Genomic DNA, 15,377 nt, shown 5'->3' with positions numbered 1-15,377 from the left:
TATTCAATCTCCATTTTACAAACAAGGGAACTGAGGCACAGGGAATGTTAAGTGATTTGGCAAGGTCACAGCAGGCACCTGTCAGAGCCAGGATTAGAACCCAGGTGCTTTTAGTGCTTCTGAAGAGGCAATTGTACAGCTGCTCATTTTAAGTGGGTGCTGGTTTTTTTACATCAGGTGAAGGAAGGACTTTATGATGGTAAACCAACAGTGTCTAACAGTATCTTCCTTAAGGATTCCCTGGCTCTTGGGCCGCATTGTCTCGCTGATTTTTAGTTACAGTTTTAATGAGTTGCCCAGTGGCATTGTTTAAACCAAACAGTATCATCATTAAATTATCACTCTTCAGGGCATTTTTCTTAGTTAAAATTTAAAAAAAGTACTACATATTAACAAACAGTAGTTAAAAATACACTTTTCATTTCTTACCCAAACAGAAGCAATACGCACAGTGATTGGTGAGGAGCTAAGGAAGCCTCTTAAAGAGTTCTTGTCACAGATTTCTCCCAGAGGACTTTGCATTTTCAACTAGCCTGAGTACAAGTGCCCTACACAGCACTTATGGACATGTCTATAATTTATTTCTTTATATTAATGTCTCCCCTTCTAGACTGTAAACTCATTGTTGGCAGAGAATTTGCCTACCAACTCTGTTATGTTATACTCTTCTAAGCACTTAGTATAGTACTCTGCACACAGTAAACACTCAATACATCACGATAATAATAATGGTATTTGTTAAGCATTTACTATGTGCCAAGCACTGCACTAAGCCCTGAGCACTGTACTCAGCAATTGACTGACTGATAGATACCAACATTTATAATAGCCGCTCTTGTGGCGCAGACATCTTGTCTTCAGTCTGGACTCTTCAGGGCATAATGATCATTGAGGGTATTCAGAGAAATGATCATTTTTAATACCATAAACAAATGTTTTAATATTTCTTTTCATTCCAAAATTCCCTAGAAAGAACAAAAGAAAAAGACAAAATTAGGAATTCGTATGTTGATAATGCCGTGTAGATTGTAAGCTTCATGATAAGTACGTCTAAGGACAGCTTCTACTTTAGGAACACAATCCAAGGAACATTTTTAAAATCATTCTCCAGTAAGTTCACTCTAATTTCCCATCAAGCCTATTCTTCTCTTCCAGAAGGAGCAATAAAGTGTTTTAATATAATAACCACATTTTAAAAGTTAGCTGTGTATTTTGAAATTTTCCATAATGGTTTAAAATGAATGCCTTTTTTAATAGATTTTGAGGTGCTTATGTGCATTTTTATCCACTCACCAATATGTAGAGTGTAGGGATAGGGAGAAGTAAAATTTCATCAGAATATATCTCAAAGGGCCAGTGTATTACGTTAAGGGTTTATGAATCATATTGTCAGATGCTATTTTCTATGACAAAAATGAGATTCGGGGAAAAACATAGAAGAAAAACCATCCTTCCCTATATAAGCCAGTCAACTGACATTAAATTCCAACTACTGGTGTGACTCCAGTTTTGCTGTCTACTGTTTAGCTCTGGTTGACATGTCATTTAATGTTACTTGTTTGCAACAAAAGTAAAATCCTTCATTCAACTATGGAATTTTTGCATGGTTATCTGATCTGGAGAGAACAAGGGTTGCAAACCCAGGAAGAGAATTGACATAACTCCCTCTTGATTATCTGGAATCATGGGGGATGAAAATTGAAGGGAAAATTCACCCCTGTTAACCTCTAAACCTAATTTTAGCTGTTAGATTAATCCTTATAGTTAGAGCTCGTAACAACATAACAATTGCTATATGGGATGATGTCAGACCAAAAGTCCAGCCAGCCGGTATTCCCCTTCTGACAGAGGCATCAAAGAATGATCCAGGGAGAAACCCGGAAACCTTCCTTGAGATTCATCTCTTTGGCTATGAATGTTCCTCTAGCATCCCTTAAGGTCGCCCTAGAGAAGCAATGTGGTTTAGTGGAAAGAGCACGAGCTGGAGAGTCAGAGGTTGTGGGTTCTAATCCCGGCTCCGCCACTTGTCTGCAGTGTGACCTTGGTTAGTCACTTCACTTCTCTGTGCCACAGTTACCTCATCTGGAAAATGGGGATTGAGATTGTGAGCCCCACATGGGTCAACTTGATTACCTTGTTTCTACCCCAGTGCTTAGAACAGTGTTTGGCACAAAGTAAGCGCTTCACAAATACCATCATTATTATATACCTATAGTCCATGATCAAGCAGACCTTGAGTCATACGTCAACTTAATGATGCAGATCACTTACAGTGTTCCTCAGTCAGCTTTACAGTATGATGCTATTTACTTTGCAACATCAGTCTCCTTAGCTTTCAGGGGCATGTTTAGAAGGTTAAGGGGTTCAACAGGGTTCTTGGGGAAATGGGAGACAGTTTCAATAACTGCATTGAGTTTAAAGGTGGGGAGTGAGGTGAGGGGGCTACCAGTTTGCCAGGAGGAATAGCCAGAGAGGGTCAATCCATCCATTTTAATTCTGACAAAGAAAAAGTGGACTATCTGATCATGGAACACTTTTGACTCAATATAAAGTCACTAATGAAGCTATAAGCTTAGTGGACAAAGCACAGGCTTGAGAGTCAGAGGTCATGGGTTCTAATCCCAGCTCTGCAACTTCTCAGCTTTGTGACTGGGCAAATCACTTAACTTCTCTCTGCCTCAGTTACCTCAAATGTAAAATGGGGATCAAGACTGTAAGCCCCACATGGGACAAACTGCTAACCTTGTATCTACCCCAGTGCTTAGAACAGTGCTCAGCACCTAGTAAGCACTTAACAAATACAAGTATTATTAATCAATTGAACAAACTATTCTGGGTAATTGTAATACAGGAGGGTGTCTGAACTCAATTCAGTAATCAATCCCCTAACATTATTCTTATGAGAAAATTGGTTCCAAAATTTCAATTAGACACAATTTTCAAAAAACCACTTGTGTCATAAGTCTGAGGACTGCCTATATATAATTAACCTTTCTCAAGCTTTTAAATATCTTTAACACTCTTCTCTAATATCCCAGCATTTCCTATAAAAAAACTATTATGGACATCTTGATCAGGAATTAATCCAAATCATTTTTAAGCTTCTTGATATTTTTGGCTTGTACAACATCCTGTGGTAGCAGATAGTTTTGTGTGAACAAGTGTTTCCGTTTGCTTTTGTTTTCTTTTGAATCTATCACCTTTTATGGTGATCATATCTATTCTATTTATTTTATTTTGTTAATATGTTTGGTTTTGTTCTCTGCCTCCCCCTTCTAGACTGTGAGCCCACTGTTAGGTAGGGACCGTCTCTGTATGTTGCCAACTTGTACTTCCCAAGCGCTTAGTACAGTGCTCTGCACACAGTAAGTGCTCAATAAAGACGATTGATTGATTGATTGATTGATCATTGGTTTGATGAACAAAATTCTGTGTTCTCACCAACCATATTCCCCATGATTTTGAAAACTTTGAATGACAAATACATGAGAAGCAGCATGGCCTAGTGGAAAGAGCTTGTGCCTGGGAGTCAAAGGACATGGGTTCTAATTTTTGTTGCTTAGAACAGTGCTTGGCACATAGTAAGTGCTTAACAAATACCATTATTATTCTCTCCAACAAGAGTTGGAAAAAACTGCAGGTTTGAGTTTCACTGCATTTTATTCCTTCAGCCCACCGGGGGCTAGATGAGATAATGATCAGTAAAGTAGATAAAACTGATCATCTTCTCCGGTATTATCATCATTATCAAAGATCTGACAGTGTTCTTCACCTAATAGACACTAAATGAATAATTAATCAATGGATTATCATTATCAACTCACGTTTATTGAGTGTCCTAAGGGTTTATAACCCTGCGCAGAGTAGTAGCAACTGAAGAATGAAAGAGGTGCAAAGCAGTTTGGGTAATCCATAAATGGGAATAAATAAATCCTGAATAATTGGGAATTCTCTCATTTTTAAGACGCTGTCCTGAGAAAGTGAGAAATGAGGCAGGTATTAAATGAGAAAGGTGATGGGGGGATTTTCAGGTTCAATTCAGTTTTCAGTTGTCAGACTTGGGAGAAGGCAAGAGTTTGTTCTGGTATACTGTGAAGTATTTTGGTGAAATCTGGGATATTTGTAGAGTAATTTCCCCTTCCTCTCATTTCCCCCCTCTTCTACAGGAAAGACACAGCCTCTTAGATCAAGAGGCTTAGATCAAGAGGCTAAGTGTCTGCTTCATTTGAGAAGTAGTAAATATAGTCAGAGGAGAGATAACCTTATCTTTTCAAGAGGACACACCCTTCAAAAACAAGTGCTTGTTAATTAGCAAAACTGTAAAGTTTAGAGGGTGAATAGCATCAGCCATCAAAACTAACCCTCCAACAGAACAAATCATTAACAAACAACATTTTTTCTAACCCTTAGGAAACAAGTTAGGATCAGAGAAGTCTTTTTAAGATTTAGTGCATTCTTCAAATGGTCAATGACCAGTAGGTTCAAAGATCAAATGTGTCACTGCACTACTGTTCAATGTGTTAATTTTGATAATCTGTTCCAATACGCCCTAGTTGGCATGGCTGATAACCGTTGATTTTTGTTTAATTGTTTGATTAACCATGCAGTCAAAATTTATGTATTTCCCTTAAATAACAGCACTAGATTTGGACTAGACACCTAAAGAGCAAAGATTATTTTTATTTTAACTTTGTACCTCGGTAACATGAGGACTTAATGAAGTTTTTTTTACAACAAAGATAAAAACTAAATCTTTCAAAAGCAACAAGTCCCAAAGGAGAGAGCCTAGGACTATTATTTACAATTTTTATTGATAACTTGGGCATCTGACCTGAGCTCATGCTAAATTGGGTGGGTAGGTAAATTTGGGGAATATAGGACTAGATTTCAAAGTGACCTAGACAAACTGGGAAAGTAGTATGAAAAAGCAGAATGAGATTTAATCAGATTCATTGAAAGCAGTCCAGTTAGAGCCAAAGAATCACAAATAGAGGATGGAGACAAATAATTGTTGAAAAGTGCAGAAATAAAAAGCTATAGGGATCATATTTAACAGGAAACTAAATGAAGGGCCATGATTACAAAAGCCAACACAAAAACTGGATGCGTATGCCCTCCAGGAGTGTGACATGCAAAGACTAGGAAGTAACTCTTCCTGTAGTAATAGCAATAATAATAATTATTATTATATTATGTGATAAGTGCTTACAATGTGCCAGGCACTGTACTAAATCCTGGTAATCAGGTTGGACACAGTCCCTGTCCTACATAGGGCTCACAGTCTTAAACCCCATTTTACAGATGAGGCACAGAGAAGTGAAGCAACTTGCCCAAGGTCACACAGCAGACAAGGAGCAGAGCTGGAATTAGAACCTAGGTCCATCTGACTCCCAGGCACATGTCCTATCCACTAGTCTGGGCTGCTGCCACTTTGCCTTTGCTTTACACTTTCCTGTTCACTTCGCTTTATTCATACCTTTACTTGAGTACTGGTTACAAGAAAATTGAGTTGGCTCAAAGTCTTAATCCCCGTTTTTTACAGATGAGGTACCTGAGAGACAGAGAAGTGAAGTGACTTGCCCAAGGTGACACAGCAGACAACTGGTGTAGCTGGGATTAGAACCCATGACCTTATCACTCCCAGACCCGTGCGCTATCCATTAGGCAGTGCCGCTTCTCACCCTCTCTCCCTGCTAGGCCTTATCTTCTCCCTCCTCTTCCTTTTCCTGTCCACTCTGCTGCCATTGTCACAACTCTACCTCTGCCAAAGCCTAGTGGAAATGAGCCAGAGGCCACTGAAAGTCACTATGGCTGCAGTATAAATATCTCCGGGCCAGGCGGTCTTCTTGCCACTTCCTAACCCAAAGTCATCATCCCTTTGCTCGCAGCACCAGCTAAGTAGCTTGTCTCCAGTGCCCTCCCAGAGTGGTCTTACTAAGCCAGAGCTGCTGTTATGGTGAAAGTGGCTTCAGCCTGATCCTGGCCAGGAAGCAGCCTAGAAGCTGTCTTGTCCTGTGGTGTTTAAACAGCTACCACAGTGGCTCTGGGAGTGTGGACCTCCGGTCTCCCTCCTAGGCTGTCTAGATGACCCATGTACACAAAGCTTCTGGAGCCAGGGTGAAAAGAGCCCTGGCCCCACCCTGGAAGCTGGTGATCATTTTGGGAATCCTACCCACATTGGAATTGAGCTGTGACCTACAACTTAAGGACAGGGGACAACAAGTAAGAGTTGACATCTTGGCTCCCCTTCTGGTCAATGTGTAGCTTTGACGGACGGGCCACGTCAGCTTTTTTATTACCCTCTGATTCTGTAGAGTTATACTTTTTACGGTGTTCCCTTGTTCAAATATTCGACCCTCCTTTTGTGTCTTTTTTCCTTCTCCTCTTCTCCCTCTTTAGATTGTGAACCGTCTATGGGCCAGAAAGACCATTCTCTGAATGAATGCTTATTTATAGTCCCTAGCACTTAAAAATACTAGTTGGTCAATTTTCCAAAGGTCATTTGGATCTTTTTTTCCCACAGCCTCATCTATCCATGTGTTGTTGGACAGTGTATTGCCTGGGTAGCATTCATTCATTCATCCTGTCATATTTATTGAGCACTTACTATGTGCAGAGCACTGTACTAAGCACTTGGGAAGTACAGGTCGGCAACATATAGAGACAGCCCCTACCAAACAGTGGGCTCACAGTTTAGAAGGGGGAGACAGACAACAAAACAAAACATGTAGACAGGTGTCAAAATCATCAGAACAAATAGAATTATAGCTATATGCACATCATTAACAAAATAAATAGAATAGTATATATGTACAAATAAAATAAATAGAGTAATAAATCTGTACAAATATATGCAAATGCTGTGGGGAGGGGAAGGAGGTAGGGCTGGGGGGGATGGGGAGGAGGAGAGGAAAAAGGGGGCTCAGTCTGGGAAGGCCTCCTGGAGGAGGTGAGCTCTCAGTAGGGCTTTGAAGGGAGGAAGAGAGCTAGCTTGGCTGATGTGTGAAGGGAGGGCATTCCAGGCCAGGAGAAGGACGTGGGCCAGGGGTCGACGGCGGGACAGGCGAGAGCGAGGCACAGTGAGGAGGTTAGTGGCAGAATTTGATGATCATATTCAGTGCTATGTGACTTATGTAAATCTTTTGCGTGCGTATAGAGTTTCCCAGAGGCTGGCTAATATATTACCTAGGACTTCTTCAGGACTGCTGCCAGTTCAAAATGCTTTCTGTTGGCTCTGTGAAGTCGTTTATAATCATCTGCCTTCCTTATTGTAAAAGTGCTTCCAGAGGACAGTCATAAATTCTTAGATGAATGTCTCTAAGACATTTATTGATGCTAATATCTGTTGAGTTTAGAAGATTTTTCCACTGTAGATTGGAAGTATATTCTCCAACTAGCTTCTTGGTTTATTTCCACATCTTAAAGTATGACTGGACCTATTACACACCTTGCTCCTGCTGCTGAAGAAAAGGTCAGACAAATGCTTTCCACCCAGGCTCAACTGGCCATAGCATCAAGGAGATGTTTTAAGATCTGTTCTTTTTTGGAACAGTAAATTGGTTTAGGCCTGGTGAAAATGGTAATTTTTTAACCTTGTTGTTACTGTCTGTACTTCTGTATTTGTTGAGCTGCAACTATTACGTCTCAAGTGCTTAGTACAGTACTCTGCACACAGTAAGCGCTCAGTAAATGCGATTGATTGATTATATTTTGGATTGAAGCCACATTATGGTTCAGGGAGGGTTACTTTGCTTAGAACTCTTCCTTAGGAACTGGTTCAGATGAGCTCTAGCATGACTCTTGCTACTTAAACTGTGAGCCCCATGTGGCCAGAAATGGTTTCCAACCTGACGATCTTCTATCTACCCCAGCATTTAGTGTAGGGCTTGGTACACAGTAAGAACTTCACAAATATCATAATTATAAATTATTCTTATTACCTTGATAGCATTGGAGAGAGGGATGCCATATAATAGCTTCCCCAGTCACAACCTTTAACCTTTCTTTAGGAGGTCATTACTATGGAGGTAACTTTCAATTAATTAATTATATTTATTGAGTGCTTACTGTGTTCAGAGCACTGTACTAAGCAGACTTTGATGTCTTGTGATTTTTCTGCAAGAATTTTAAGCACTTCTCCTTGCCACATTACGTAGGAACGTTAGTATTCTACATTGCGGACGGGGGAGATATCTTCCTTAAAGGTTAAATCAGAGACTGTGTCTTTTTTGGCAGTCTCCTACAGAACCTGTAGGATATTGGGATATGTATGCGTGTCTTTACCCTCTTTAACCAGCTCAAGGCAATATTGGGACTAGGAACTCGGTCTTCTGATTCCCAAAGCAGAAGTGTACTTTCCAGTGGACCAATTCCTTTGCACAAACTCTTGGTCCTGAAGTCTCAAGACCGAGGAAATTTCCTCAAAGGAAATTAGTGCCTCATCACAGTACAATGAATTGCACTCAGTAATTACCATTACTACTACTACTATTACAACTACTGCTACAACTACTATTACTACTACTACTACTACTACTACTACTACTATTTTATAGTTGAAGAATGTAGGTTTGGGTGGCTACTGAAGTGTCGCCACTGTCTCCACATAATTTCTTCTGCCTGAGATATGGGTAGAACCACCTGTGCTCATCAGTAGTTCTGGGTTACTGTGTACAGGCCATTTAGCTTGAGATGAGTCCTTGGGTCAGTGGTTTGCAATTTAGCTCTGAAACTTTTCAGCCTTGACCTCCCATCCCAGTTACTTGTGCTCCTAAACTGGACATATAGGTCATAGCCCAGGCTACTGTAATCCTTCCACTTGTCATGGTGGTAAGTAATCACAAGATGCTTGATGATGCATTTTTTATTTTAGCACCACCTATGTTTTAATCCTAAAGAAACTTTAATCAAGCCAATCTTGGTAATAGCTCTTTGTCAAATCCTCAGTCTCAATGGCTGGCTGGAAGACAACATTTTTTTTTTAATTTGCTAAGCGCTTACCATGTGTCAGGCACTGTACTAAACTCTGGGGTAGTTTCAAGCTAATCAGGTTGGATCCAGTCCTTGTCCCATAGGAAGCTCACAGTCTTAATCCCCAATTTACAGATGAGGTAACTGAGGCACAGAGAAGATGTGACTTTCCCAAGGTCATACAACAGACAAATGGCAGTGCTGGGATTAGAACCCAGGTCCTTCCAACTCCCAGGCTTGTGCTCTATCCTTTTACATTCCTATTTGCAATTGGAGTTCTATGCATCAATAAATCAGCAAGGATATTGAGAGATATCTCGTGGACATTTTCATTCTTCAGACACCTGATATTGAGCCATACAGGCACACAGAGTCAGGATTATACAGAGTCACGATCAAGTGGAGTGATATTCGATAGAATTGAACACTGAGAACATTACAGTGCTCTGCACATAGTTAATGCTCAATAAATATGATTGATTGATTGAGAAAGATAAAGGAGAAAAATAGATATAGTAAGACAGAGTGACTAGAGAACAGGAAGACACATTTAAATATTAGTTTCTCTAGGATGGGGAATGTCTTTTTTATTTCTGTTGTCTGTTTCCCAACTATCTTATATACTAATACTGATACAAACAAGGTGAAGACTGAGGCAGAGGGAGGTAGAAACAGAAAGAGACTGATGAGAGTAGGTAGCAGAAGAGAGTGCAGAGCTTGTTGTTTGGAAGACAGCAAATTAGTGGATAGGAAAGTGAAAGCCAGTGGGAGAATAAGTAACTCTATTTAAAATTAATCCTTCTGAAGAACAGGCATTCAGTAGGTGGGGATAAAAATTGCTGCTCCAGTGTACCTGTTAAGCACGGAATGAGGACAAATAGATGTGAAAAATGTTTTGTGTATGTTAAAGGATAAAACATTGGCAAGACAAGCTATCAGTATTTTTCAATTAAAGTAAAAACAAATTAAGGGGAGATATATTTTGATTTTTACAGTGGCTATTAAGGTTTTATGTTACGTTTCTTAGTTATAAGGAATCATTCGATAGTATTTATTGAATGCCTACTGTGTGCAGAGCACTGTGTTAAGTAACTGGGAGAGTATAATAAAGGTAGAAGATGCAATACCTGTCCTCATGGGGCTTAGTAATGGGGAAGACAGACACAAAATGGTGAACATAAAGGATGAGGAGAAATAGCATGGTGAATTTCAAAGGACATGTTCGATGGTCACCTTCCACAGTATCACAATTTGAATCGAAGCCCTGTTCTACTGGTGTCAGAAACCAACCCTAATTTGACTACTGGGGGCTTTTCATTTGAATGATAACCGTAATACAGGAGTATTTGAACTATGTGAGCTAAAATAAGTATACCTTATTCCAAATGACATTTCTTTTGTATTTTCCTAACTTTAGGTAGTTGTGAAATGAGGAACAATACTTAATCTAATGGGAAAAAAAAGCCAGACAAATAATAACTCGAGTAGTTGGTCAAATCAACCTCGGCAGAGAGAAATGGAGGATTTGAATAATCATCTGGATTCTTCGGGCCAAAAATACCCCGTATTCTCCATTTCATGTTTACTGCAGACAGACTCCAATATTTTAGCATGAACAATCAGGATAATTGACTGTGGTCTCCACTTTTGTCTTTGTAGAATTAATTCATTTGCATGTGTTTTAGTAAGACTTCATAAGAACTCTTGAAAGTAGTTATTCATATTTAACAGGGGAATATTCATTCAACAGACAAAAATTTAGTTGGGATTCGTTTTCATAATAAATGCTAGAAAAAGTTTACACTACATTAACTCTGCTGATACAAGTCTTAGAGGCTTTTCAGAATGGAATAGAAACATTTCCAAAGTTGGTTTTTTTCCCTTTCCTAAACCTATTAAGAGTACTCTGCATTAACAAAGGAAAGTTAATGAACAGGACAGAAAAATTCCATTCTTTATATACCCAGGATAGGACAGCTATTATGCAGTGTTCTTGGTTTAAGTTAAGATAACAGGTTGCAGGCAAAAGCTTAGGGACCTCATTGTATTGAAAGTGGTCCTGTAATCTAGAATTCAATATAAAGGCAGAAAATATGAAAAAAAATCAAAGCTAGTCGAGGGTTTTCCATTCAAAATGTCATATCTGTCTTGAAATTCTATTTTCAAATTTTACTGTTATATGCTTTGGGTTTTTCTTTTTGTTTGTTTTTAAATAGTAGCCCTTTGGAGAAGGCATTCATCCCTGGTCTGGAGAAATTCCTTGCTCTGTCTAGGTTAGAAATGCCATTTGAAAATATTCTATCCCTCTTCTTTAATGGTAGCTAGGTGGCTTGTACAGCATTTCCATTTGGACAGAGTGCTGTGCTACGGTCACATAGTAGACCATTGGAGAAATTGGCTCAGAAGAGAAAGAGTAGAGATTGCAGCCAGAAACCACATGAAGATACTGGTCTTGTCATGGGTTATGCTGTGAAAACTTGTCATTCTGTTCAACCTGTTGTCACCTCTAATTATTTTCTAGGGGGTTTTACTGGAGCAAACAGGGATTCGATCCTGGCAGGCATTAACAATAGTCCTTTAGGGAGTGACTTCCCCCAGGTGAAGTAACGCCAGTTGCTATGGGACTCAAGTGATTGGGGATAAGAACTAGAGTTCTCAGACATTTTCTGAGAACGAACAGAATGCTTTCTTGGTGGGCTTAATAATAATGATGGCATTTGTTTAGCACTTACTATGTGCAGGGCACTGTTCTAAGCACTGGAGTGGATACAAGGTGATCAGGTTGTCCCACGTGGGGCTCATAGTCTTACTCCCCATTTTACAGATGAGGTAACTGAGGCACAGAGAAGCTAAGTGACTTGCCCAAAGTCATACAGCTGACAAGCAGCAGAGCGGGATTAGAACCCATGACCTTTGACTCCCAAGCCCGTGATCTTTCCACTGAGCCACGCTGCTTAGACACTCTAGATGAAGGCAAACCTACCAGTCCTTAGCTTCCCAATTTAAAATTGTTCTTTTTAATCAAGTATCGATTCATTGTAAAAATCAAACTATGTTGGCGTGTTAATTCAGTATGTGCATGTTTGTGTTTATGTAACATGTATTTGTTCCCTTTTTCTACAGTTCCCCCATCTTACCAGAGTAACTGTTTGGTTATCTTGCTAACGTCCATTCTCTTCACCTTCTGTCCAATGAAATTACACTATAACAAGCATCGCCTCTCTCTTGCTCATACTTTTCCCCATGCTCTTGAACGCAAAACACCTTCCAGTTTTGGTTCCATCTCCCCTCTCTGATTCCTATTCAAACACTCTGAGTGAGCTGTGCACATGCTATGCCCTTACTTTTTCCCCACCCATCTGTTCTTGACTACTGGAATTTGGTTTTGGCCCTTTGAATCTACTTAGACCTGAGTGGATAAGGTCACACAGATAATTTTTTGACCAAATCTAATGGGCTTTTCTATGCCTCAGTGACCTTTCAGATGCCTTTGACCCCACTGACTACACCCATCTCAATAATCACTCAGTCATTCAGTCAGTCAATCACTCAGGGCACTATACTTAGCGCTTGAGGGCGTGCAGTGTAACAGCGTTGATAAACACATTCCCTACACATAGTGAGTTTACTGTCTAGAGGGAAAGACAGACCTCAGTGTGAAAAAATAAGTAAACTAAATAACAGAGATGTACGTAAGTGCTATGGGGCTGAAGTGGGGTGAATAAAGGCGGCAAATCCAAGTGCAGTGGTGACACTGAAGGGAGTGGGAGAAGGGGAAATGAGAACTTAGTAGGAGGAAGATCTCTTTGAGGAGATGTGTTTTTAATAAGTGTTTGAAGGTGGGGAGAGTGAATATTTGCCAGTTATGGAGAGGGCGGGAGTGCCAGGCCAGAGCAAGATGGAGGCGAGGGGTCAGCAGCAAGATAGATGAGATTGAGGTACAATGAGTAGATAGGCATTAAAAGAGCTAAGTGTGTAGGCTGGGTTATAATAGGAAATCAGGGAGGTAAGGTAGGAGGGGGCAAGTTGATTGAGTGCTTTAATGCCTATGGTTGGGAGTTTTTGTTTGGTGCATAGGATAGTGGGCAACCACTGGAGGTTCTTGAGAAGTAGAGAAATCTGGACTGAATGGTTTTGTATACAAACGATCTGGGCAGCAGAGTGAAGTATGGATGGCACTGGGGAGAGACAGGAGGCAGAGAGGTCAGCAAGGAGCTTTGTGATCAAGGCAGGATAGAATAAGCAGCAAGAAGCAGCATGGCTAGAGAAGCAGCGTGGCTCAGTGGAAAGAGCATGGGCTTTGGAGTCAGAGGTCATGGGTTCAAATCCCTCCTGCCAATTGTCAGCTGTGTGACTTTGGGCAAGTCACTTAACTTCTCAGTGCCTCAGTTACCTCATCTGTAAAATGGGGATTGACTGTGTGCCCCCCATGGGACAACCTGATCACCTTGTAATCTCCCCAGCATTTAGAACAGTGCTTTGCATATAGTAAGCGCGTAATAAATGCCATCATCATCATCATCATCATCATTATTATTATAAGGGCTTGGATAAACAGTGGAAGTTTGAGTGGAGAGGAAAGGAAAGATTTTAATGATGTTGTGAAATTTGATCTGACAGGATTTAACGACAGACTGAAGAGTTGAATGAGAGAGATAAATTAAGGTAATCCCAAGGTTAGGGGTTGTGAGACAGGGAAGATAGTAGTGCTGTCTACGGCATGGCATAATAGATAAAGCATAGTCCTGGGAGTCAGAAGGTCATGGGTTCTAATCCCAGATTTGCCACTTGTCTGCTGTTGGTCTTGGGCAAATCACTTCACTTCTCTGTGCCTCAATGACCTTATCTGTAAAATGGTGATAAAGACAGTGAGCCCCATGTGGAACAAGGACTGAGTTCAACCCAATTTGCTTGTATCCACCCCAAGACTTAGTACAATGGCCAGCACAGAGTAAATGCTTAACAAATATCATTATTATTATTATTATTATTAATGGGAAAGTCAGGGGAAGGACAGGGTTTGTGTGGGAAGATGAGGCCCTTTTTCTTTCCACTATTCATTCATTCACTCATTCGTATTTATTGAGTGCTTACTATGTGCAGAGCACTGTACTAAGCACTGGGAAAGTACTAAGGTCAACCTGATTACTCATTCCTTCCCTAAATGCTCACACATTTATCTGTGAATTGGAACACTGCTTGTTTAATGTTTTTCTAAGACTGTTTTCACCATTGACCTTTGATCAAATGCCGTTGGGTAAATAGGTAATGTTTTTCTGACAGGTCATCTCCTTCTAAAGAGGATGCGATAAGATGATGCAGGAGATAGTTGTGTGTGTGCCCACTGGGTAGGAAAGAATTATAAAGTGAATATTATAGTCAGTCTCCTCTGCTCGATTTTAAGCTCCTTGAGGACAGAAGTCATGTCGAACAACTCTTTTGTATTCTCACAATTCACTTCACTTCTCTGGGCCTCAGTTACCTCATCTGTAAAATGGAGATTAAGATTGTGATCCCCACGTTGGACAACATGATTCTCTTGTATCTACCTCAATGCTTAGAACAGTGCTTGACACATAGTAAGCGCTTAACAGATACCAACATTATTATGCAACAGTCACCCTCCCCACCTTCAAAGCCTTATTAAAAATAGCTCTCCTCCAAGGGGCTTCCCCCAAATAAGCCTTCATTTCCTTTTCTCTCTCTCCCTTGTGTCTTGCCTTTTCATTGGGTTTTGCAACCTTTATTCACCCCTCTCTCAACCCCCCAGCACTTATATCTGTAATTTATTTGTTTCCATTAAGATCTGTTTCCCCCTCTAGACTCTAATCTCGTTGTTGACAGGGAATGTGTCTACTAACTCTATTTTATTGTCCTCTCTCAAGCACTTAATACAATATCCTGCACACAGGAAGCCTTCAAAAATATGACTGATTGATTGATTGATGATCTGAGGCATTCTTAAAAACAGAGCCAACACAACCAAGTTTTTCTTGATATGCAAACCCCCTTTATCAGTGGTTTCAAATATTCCCACTAGTTGTTTCTGTCATACCTCTCTTCTATAGCTATACAACTCTCTTCGCCTTGCCCAGCTAATATTATAACTGTACCTCACACTCCACTATCCTGTCTCTTATCCATTGTTCATAGCTTTCCCTTTGGAAATCCCTCTCCCCTCAAATCCATCACCCTTCCCACTTAAAAGCCATCTCCTCTAAAAGGCATTCCTTAAAAGTCTACACCTTTCCAGTTCAATCTATTATCCATCCTAGCTCTCATGTATCTATCTGTTCTTTGTTTGCTTTTGTTGTTACTGTTTTTTTTTCATTTATATCTATGATCTTGCTCTTTCATCTAGTGTACATCTGATATTTCATAATTGCTTGTCTCTCCCTCTAGATTGT

At 40.1% G+C, this 15,377-nt stretch overlaps 1 protein-coding gene across 16 annotated transcripts in view; it reads left to right on the top strand.

Moving 5' to 3' along the window:
* The window catches only part of RBFOX1 (RNA binding fox-1 homolog 1), a 2,849,206-nt gene that overhangs the window by 2,674,757 nt on the left and 159,072 nt on the right, over positions 1 to 15,377 (top strand). The window lies entirely within an intron of this gene.

This window comes from Tachyglossus aculeatus, chromosome 21 (genome assembly GCF_015852505.1).
Source record: "Tachyglossus aculeatus isolate mTacAcu1 chromosome 21, mTacAcu1.pri, whole genome shotgun sequence".
Lineage (NCBI taxonomy): Eukaryota > Metazoa > Chordata > Mammalia > Monotremata > Tachyglossidae > Tachyglossus > Tachyglossus aculeatus.
The sequence above is the reverse complement of the archived record's forward strand: the minus strand, read 5'-3'. Positions and strand labels throughout refer to the sequence as shown.